The 9434-nt window shown below is 35.9% G+C and overlaps 1 pseudogene across 1 annotated transcript; it reads right to left on the bottom strand.

The window, feature by feature from the left end:
- Positions 1 to 5070: 5070 nt before the first annotated feature.
- Positions 5071 to 6857, bottom strand: LOC123645024 (annotated as a pseudogene). Its single transcript, XR_006737370.1, has 2 exons — positions 6183 to 6857; positions 5071 to 5849 (listed from the first exon to the last, which is right to left on the bottom strand). The product of XR_006737370.1 is annotated as an elongation factor 1-alpha 1-like (transcript).
- Positions 6858 to 9434: the final 2577 nt, after the last annotated feature.

The raw sequence follows: 9434 nt of genomic DNA, 5'->3' as shown, positions 1-9434 counted from the left end.
GCCTTTGTTGAGTCTTACCTTCTCCTAGATAAGATATATTAAGATACTTAATCATAGAATTAACCCCCTTTCCTCATTGCATCTTATCAAGAGCAATGCTTTGCTTTCTTAGACCTGCCCCAAAGGCACATAACACAAGCCCAAATCCTATAATAGGTCCTTTCTAACACCCTTTTCCTGAGATGCTCTGTGATTCCCCATGATGTGTGTTCTTCATCACTGGAAAAAAATCATAAACCAAATTTTGTTTAATGACATGTGTGTTTCCTGTGGCCTTTGGCTGAAAGGCACTGCAACTTTATTCAACAGGAACAAAATATCACAAACACCTATCATGCATCTAGGCAATGCTCAGCATTAAAGATGCTGTGAAAAACACAGTCTCTGTTCTCAAGAAGCTTGGAGTAGAGACCAGAAGGAAAAGGGGCGATTTTACTACCATGTGATGTAAGCATTAATAAGACCATTTAGGAAAAGCTTCTAATATTGTCTATCAAGTGACACTAAGAAAGTTACATGATTAAACAAAAATACTGAAGTATTAAATCCAGATTTTAAACATGGCAGTTGATTTCCTCTTCTATCAGTATTCCCACAGATTCAATCTGGAGGTTCCAAGAGAGTAGTCAGTGAGTACTAGTGTGGGGAAGTCTCATATTTCCCTTCATAAAGATACATCTATATGGTACATTTTATCTGAGGCTTTTCTCCTATCATAATTAGGGTTTATATTATCACCTATTTTTTATTTTGTGCTCTTTGAGTATGTTTAATAATAGAATAGTTTGTCTTACTCAGTGTTTGGTTCTATATTAGCTTATTGTGTAACATATTATCTCTTGCATCATTTTTATTGATTTTTTATTTAATCAAAACTTAGAAAGCATGACTAGATTTAAACTGTTGGTCCAAGGAGTCTGTTGTTGTTTCCTTCCTAGGACTGTGTCTTGCATTTTTTTCTTTTGAAATAGATGCTGGTTGTACTAATTGATTTTCATTGCTGATGTTAGCATTCAATTTTTTTAAAATCCATTTTGACTGAATTTTCATTCCAGTGTTCTTAATCCTCAGACTTTTAAGGAGTGTGTGTGCATGTGTGTGTGTGTATGTATGTATATATATATATGTGTGTGTGTGTGTGTGTGTGTACACACAATAGTAAATGATATGTGGCATTTATTTCTTTCAAACTTACACCTGGATCAATTTAGACTTTGAAATTCTCTTAAGAAGAGAAAATGGCGAGAAAAAAATTCAATATAGTTTCAAATGCTTTATTCAAATATATTGGAGTTTTAAAAGTTCTAATTTGAGGTAACCATTCATTGGCATACTAATTTGCATTAACAGTGCAATTTTACATTTCAATATCTTCTCTCTTCAATTCTGTTTTCTATTAATAAGAAGACTAAATATTCTGAATAGTAAGTCTATAGGCAGATATCCATGTATGTGTGAAAATAAAAGGAATAAATTCCCTCTTAGAATAAAATGTAAGATCCTGGAATATTTTTCTTCTTTTTAAGGAAGGCCGGGTGTGTGGCTCATGCCTCTAATCTTAGCACATTGGAAGGACAGGCCGGGGGGGTGACGGGGAATCACTTGAGGCCAAGAGTTCAAGACCAGCCTGAGCAACATAGCAAGACCTCGTCTCTACAAAAAATACAAAACTTAGCCAGGCATGGTTATGTGGGTCTGTGATTACATAAGACTGAAGTCCCAGCTACTCAGGAAGCTGAGGCAGGAAGATCATTTGAGCCAGGAGTTTGAAGTTGCAGTGAGTTCTGATGATACCATTGCACTCTAGCCTAGGCAACAGAGCAAGGCTAAAATAGTAAAAATAAATAAATAAAGATTAAAATTTGGTAATAGAGAATAACTTAGAAATAAATTTATTTAATGAAAATATTTTATGCATTAGATAATAAATTGCTGTTTGATATATTAATTAATTCGTTCATTAATATACTCACTCTATGTCAGAGCTAACTATGCACTTCATATTGTTATAAGTGAATCAGATAAGATATTTTGCCTTCTAGTACTTCAAAATTCAGTAGAGAAGACAAAATTTATCATCTACTACATTGCATTGTGTAATCACTATGAGGAGGTATACATGGGTGCTAAGATTGTGCATTACACAGGAGGGGTTTGAGAAAAGTGAGGGATGAGTTGGAATTAGTTATGTATCCAAAGGATTGAAGTCACTTCAGGCAGAATAACAGCATATGCAAGATTATGGAGGTGAGAAAAAGAAGGACATATTTAGGACATTTTCAGCAGTGGGATATCACTACAGCATAGAGAACATGAGGTAGGAAAGGTATTTATGGATCAAATCACAAGGAGACTCATTTCAAGCTAAGTTTATTCTTACTCAAGAGAGTCATTAGCGCCTTTCAGTCAAAGAGGTGACATAATTAGATCTGGATTTCATTTGTGCTATAGGATGAAGGATTCAAGAATAAGGATAAAGAGTTCTAGTTCAGTAGCCGTTATAATAATCTAGCAAAGAAACAAGGTAGGTCTGAAACAAGGCAAGGTAAGTGTGAATAGAGAGAAAGGACTTGTGATGCAATAAGGAGAACATTTGACTGGACTTAGAAATCATTTGGAGAGAGAACCTAAGGAAGAGGAAGGCTGTCAAATTTTTTGGCTTAAGCAATGAGATGGATGATCACATAATACATAAGACAAGAAGTTAAGATTAGGAACAGGTATAGAGAATAGAATGAGAAAGTCAGTCTGGACACATTGAATTTTTATTATGATGGAGTGGCCCATAGTGAAGACCCAGTAAACTGTTAGAAACATTCATTTGAACTTCAGTAAAAAGTCTTATGTTAGACTTATACCTCATCCAAAGGCAAATAGTTGAGATATAACTCAGTATTACCTTTCTCCACCATTGTTTTGACTCTTTTTCTAAATAGAATGATTTGACCTCATTTGTGTTTTTCTTCTTCATAGCAATAGCCATTCTGCTATTCAAACATTCATTTACTTGTATTAAACTGGTAAGTTCTTAATTTTTTTTAATCATAGCAACAGTTTGTCTGATAAGGTTAGTCACTCAATAATAGCAGATAATAAATATCTGTTAAATTTTCTCTGCCCCTCCTTCCTCCCTTCCTTTCTACATTTATTCTGTTCATTTATTTCCTTTATTCATTTCCTCCTTTCTTTTGACCCTTCACCTTTATTTCCCTCCCTTCCTCCAATTCCTTCCTCTTCTTCTTTCTTTCATTATTATTATTATTCTGCAGATATCTACCACATGATAGTGTTAGTTATATAGTGATCAGCATCATAGATATAGTCCCTAATCTTATTTTTCTCTGGTGAAAGAAAGAGGAAACAAACCAAAAATTTGTTTTTTAAAATATATATTTATACTTGCTATAAGTTTTGTGATGGCACAGACTTTACATGTAGTGGTCACTACTATATATCAAGACTTCCATTCAAGACTTCCTGGCACTTAGTAAGCATTTAATAAATGTATATTAAATGAAGTAATTCCCTTTCATTTTATGCTGACTTACTTTCCTCATGGAACTTCTAACTAATTGAAATGTTTATTTTTTTATTTCAGAGTATTATGGGGGTACAAACTTGTTGGTTACATATAATGCCTTTACCTCACAAAAGCTAGGGCTACAAGTGTGCCCTTCCCCCATACAGTGCACTCGGCATCCATTAGTTGTGAGTTTACCCACTCCCATCAGCACTCCTCAACCTGACCGGTACCCGATGAATATTACTACCATGTGAGCGCCTTAGTGTCAATCAGTTAGTACCAATTGGTTGGAGGGTACACGTGGTGCCTGTTTTTCCATTCTTGTGTTGGAAGGATGGGCTCAAGCTCTATCCAGGATAATATAAGAAGTGCTAGTTCATTGTTTTTTGTAGTTGAGCAGTATTCCTTGGTATACATATACCACATTTATTAATCCACTCATGTATTGATGGGCACTTTGGTTATTTCCACATCTTTGCAATTGTGAATTGTGCTGCCACAAATGTTTGAGTGCAGATGTCTTTATTATACAATGTCTTTTTTTCCTTTGGGTAGATGCCTAGTAGTGGGATTGCTGGCTCAAATGGTATTTCTATTTTTAGCTCTTTGAGATATACCCAAATTACTTTCCACAGGGTTTGTACTAATTTACAGTCCCACCAGCAGTGTAAGGGTGTACCAATCTCTCCACATCCGCACTAGCATTTGTTGTTTTGGGACTTTTTGATAAAGGCCTTTCTCACTGGAGTTAGGTGATATCTCATTGTAGTTCTGATTTGCATTTCTCTAATGATTAGAGATGTTGAGCACTTTTTTATATGATTGCTGACCATTATTCTGTCATCATTTGAAAGGTTTCTGTTCATGTCCTTTTCCCATTTATTGATGGGGCTGTTTGATTTTTTTCTTGTTAATTTTCTTAAGTTATATATAGATTCTTGTTATCATCCTTTATGGGATGTATTGAATGCAAATATTTTCTCCCATTCTGTAGGTTGTCTATTAGCTCTAATGATAGTTTCCTTGGCTGTGCAGAAGCTTTTTAATTTGATAAGGTCCCATTTATTTATTTTTGTTGATGCTATAATTGCTTAGGGGGTCTTCTTCATAAATTCTTTGCCTAAGCCAATGTCTATAAGAGTTTTCCCCACAATTTCTTCTAGGATTCTTAAGGTTTCATGCCTTAGGTTTAAGTCTGTTGTTATGCATTGTGAGTTGATTTTTGTGAGAAGTGAGAGGTGGGGATCCAGTTTCAATCTTCTATATGTGGTTATCCAGGTTTCCCAGCACTATTTATTGAATAGAGATTCTTTTCTCCAATGTATATATTTTTTTCTCATTAAACTTTGTTTTAATGGGTCTCACAATTCTGTGACAGATTTTTGGTCAAGTTGTTTCCATTAAAAAGTAGTGATATTAAAAACTGATAACTTAAAACTGCCACACACACAAAAAAAAACCCAAAAGTGGTCTATAAAACCTTTTCCTTTCATTCTGAAGGTTTTACAGTGCTTTGTCATTAACAACTAGTCTTTTACTATTAAACTTAAATGGCCAATTGAAACAAACAGTTTTGAGACCATTCTGCCACCACTGATTAAGAGTGGGGTGGCAGGTATTAGGGATAATATTCATTTAGCCTTCTGAGCTTTCTGGGCATATTTGGTGACCTTGCCAGCTCCAGCAGCCTTCTTGTCCACTGCTTTGATGACACCCACAGCAACTGTCTGTCTCATATCACGAACAGCAAAACAACCCAGAGGAGGATAGTCTGAGAAACTGACGACACACATGGGCTTGCCAGGAACCATATTGACAATGGCAGCATCACCAGATTTCAAGAATTTAGGGCCATCCTCCAGCTTCTTTCCAGAGTAGCAGTCAATCTTTTCCTTCAGCTCAGCAAACTTGCAAGCAATATGAGCAGTGTGACAATGCAGTACAGGAGCATAGCCAGCACTAATTTGGCCTGGATGGTTCAGGATAATCACCTGAGCAGTGAAGCCAGCAGCTTCCATTGGTGGGTCATTTTTGCTGTCACCAGCAATGTTGCCATGATGAACATCTTTGACAGACACATTCTTGACGTTGAAGTCCACGTCCCCTGGAAGAGCTTCGCTCAAAGCATCATGATTCATTTCAACAGACTTTACTTCAGTTGTAACATTGACTAGAGAAAAGGTGACCACCATACCGGGTTTGAGAACACCAGTCTCCACTCGGCCCACAGGGACAGTACCAATACCGCCAATTTTGTAGACATCCTGGAGAGATAGACGCAAGGGCTTGTCAGTTGGATGAGTTGGTGGCAGAATGCAATCCAGATCTTTTTCTTTTTTTTTTTGAGACAGAGTCTCACTTTGTTGCCCAGGCTAAAGTGAGTGCCGTGGCATCAGCCTAGCTCACAGCAACCTCAAACTCCTGAGCTTAAGGGATCCTACTGCCTCAGCCTCCTGAGTAGCTGGGACTACAGGCATGTGCCACCATGCCTGGCTAATTTTTTCTATATATATTTTTAGTTGTCCAGATAATTTTTATTTCTATTTTTAGTAGAGACGGGGTCTCGCTCAGGCTGGTCTTGAACTCCTGACCTCGAGCGATCCACCCGCCTCGGCCTCCCAGAGGGCTAGGATTACAGGCATGAGCCACCGCACCCGGCTCAGATCTTTAAGAAGTGTGGTTCTACTGGTGTTGCCATCTTTATGGGTGACTTCCCATCCATTTAACCAAGGCATGTTAGCACTTGCTTCCAACATGTCACCATTCCAATCAGAAATTGGCACAAATGCTACTGTGTCAGGGTTGTAGCCAATTTTCTTAATGTAAGTGCTGACTTCTTTAACAATTTCCTTGGATCTCTTCTGGCTGTAGGGTGGTTCAATGGAATCCATTTTGTTAAAACCAACAATTAGTTGTTTCACACATAGTGTGTAAGCCAGAAGGGCATGCTCACTGGTCTGCCCATTCTTTGAGATACCAACTTCAAATTCACCAACACCAGCAGCAAAAATCAGGACAGCACAGTCAGCCTGAGATGTGCCTGTAATCATGTTTTTGATAAAGTCTCTGTGTCCTGGGGCATCAATAATAGTCACATAATATTTGCTGGTCTCAAATTTCCACAGGGAGATATCAATGGTGATACCATGCTCATGCAAGCCCCAGGTATACTTGAAGGAGCCCTTTCCCATTTCAGCAGCCTCCTTCTCAAATTTTTCAATGGTCTTTTGTCGATCCCACCACATTTGTAGATCAGATGGCCAGTAGTGGTGGACTTGCCCGAATCTACGTATCCGATGATAACGATGTTGATGTGAATCTTTTCCTTCCCCATTTTGGCTTTTATGGGTGGTTTTCATGACACTTGTGTTCTGGCAGCAAACCTGTTGCGGGGAAAAAAAAAAAATGCCCCAATGTATATTTTTGTCTGCTTTGTCAAAAATTAGATGACAATATGAGGATGGTTTTATATCTGGGTTCTCAGTCTCGTTCCAAAAGTCTGTATCTCTGTTCTTGTGCTAATACTATGCTATTTTGGTTACTATAGCCTTGTAGTAGAGCTTGAAGTCTGGTAGACTGATACCTCCCAGTTTTTTCTTTTTGCTGAAGATTGCTTTGGCTATATGAGGTCTTCTCTGATTCCATACGAAGCATAGAATTATTTTTTCTAGATCTATAAAGAATGATGATGATATTTTAATAGGGATTGCATTAATTCTGTAGATCACTTTAGGTAGTATGGACATTTTAACAATATTGATTCTGCTAATCCATGAGTGTGGTAGGGTTTTCCATCTGTTTGCATCTTCTACAAATTCTTTTCTCAGTGTTTCATAGTTCTCCCTATATATGTCTCTCACTTCCTTCATTAACTATATTCTTAAATATTTAATTTTCTTTGATGCTATTGTGAAAGGTGTTCCGTGATTGATTTGATCTTCGGCTTGAGTGTTTTTGGCATATATGAATGCCACTGATTTGTGTGCATTAATTTTGTATCCTGAGACTTTACTGAATTATTTTTAATTATAAATTTATTTTATTATTTTAAATTTTTTCCAAATAGATTGTAAACTTCAGAAGAGCAGGAGCTTCATACATCTTCTAGGTTTTATATGACTAGCTTCTAGAATTTAAATAAATTATATTTGAATGAATAAATAAATGATTATGAAACATAATTTAAAATTCTCTATAAATTATAAATGTTTTAGGCATTTTTAAGTTAGTGACAACAGCAAACTCTTATCTGTGCTGCATTGTTTTAGTACCAGAGAACTTTGTGTGATTTTAAGTCATTGTGTTTGACAAGAAAGTAGACTTATGCTATGTTGACAACCTTCTGGTGCTGTAATGTGAGAGTGGCAGATGCAGAGATAAAATTTAAATCCCTTTATGGGCACTTTTATTTATATATGAATATTTTATTTTGTCAAGGTCTCACTTTGATATCTGACTGAATAGTGTAGGTGAATTTTTTTTGTTTTAAATCTAGAATTAATATTTAATGTTCCTCAGGCAATATTTCTTTACAATAAACATATATTCATGATCCAGCTCTTTTCCTTTGCTTTATTCCTGTTAAAACATAGCATCCACTTCTCACAGTTTTATTTTCTCAGTGCAGTGTTTTCAACAGCTATCCCAACTCTCTTTTCTTAGCTGAAAATTTGATCTAAATATCCCATTTCAGAATTCTCTGAGACCTCTTTGGGAACCAAACCATGTATTTAGCTTAATTCTGATATCCTTGATTTGTTTTAAAAACAGGTCTAAAATTTCCATGGCCAGATACATATTTGGAATCTGTGGGCACTTTCTGCTTTTGTTAGTTTTCAGATAATTTTTTAGCTTATGATAATATAATTAACTGCTTTCCATATTGGTTTACAATTAGTCTATAAAGATTACTGATTATGTTCTTTTGCAATCATTGAATGTTAAAAAATTGTAGGAAGCTCTTAGTAGTATGATGAGTGTATTCTTGTTCTGCTTAGATCAGTTCTGAGAGCTTGGGGATTTTGTGTAAATTAGAAAGGCCAGCCAAGGGTCTGGAAAAAATTGCAAAGTTTATTTTATCATCATGGGTTTAATCATTTTTGAATATTATATTAAGTTTTCTGCTTTAATAATTACTCCCCAATTCTGTCCTTTCCCAATTCACTAATAAAAATTTTCCAAATTGCTTTGTGCTATTCATTTTATGCCTTTGAACTAATGTAATTCCTCCATAGAATATTTTTCAAAGAAACAATTTCTAATAGCTACTATTGTTAGTCATATTCATTGGCAGCCAATTTCATGCATTAATTCCAGTGGCAAATTATAACCATGAGATCATAATTTCTTCTTTTTTTTGTCTTATATCAGATCATAGAATGTGTTGAGAAATGTCTCTGTGGACATCTTGTGATTTTACTAGAGCATGGCTTTTACTGACACTTTATGATGATTTCAGCTATTGACTAGGGGAAAGCAGAAATTCATTTAATATCCACTTACAGAATTAAATGGCAGATTGTTGGAATGTGGAAGAATTAATAAAACTGGGTCAGCCCGTATATCCTCCTGTCCTATCCCCCTTTCAAGAATCTTGGCAACATGAATTCAACCCCTCTAGTAAATCTTCTGACCATTTGCTGGCAAGGAAAAATCAGATCACATTCAATTAATAAGTCAGTACCACCTATCACAAGCTTAAAAATTAGACAGACTTGAGGGTGAAGTCTTGCTCAGGCAGAGATAAGTTATTGGAACTTCGGTGATTTTTTTAACTTCTTTATTTAAGATTGTTCCTGTGTGAGCTGGGGAACCTGGAGAAATGAATGGGAACTTTAACAGCATATCCCATTTCTTCCTGATGCACTATTAAGAATGATAAAATGAAGCAACCATTTTTGCTAGACTTTTA

The sequence above is a fragment of the Lemur catta genome, chromosome 9 (assembly GCF_020740605.2).
Source record: "Lemur catta isolate mLemCat1 chromosome 9, mLemCat1.pri, whole genome shotgun sequence".
Taxonomy (NCBI): domain Eukaryota; kingdom Metazoa; phylum Chordata; class Mammalia; order Primates; family Lemuridae; genus Lemur; species Lemur catta.
This window is presented reverse-complemented; position numbering and strand designations above follow the sequence as displayed.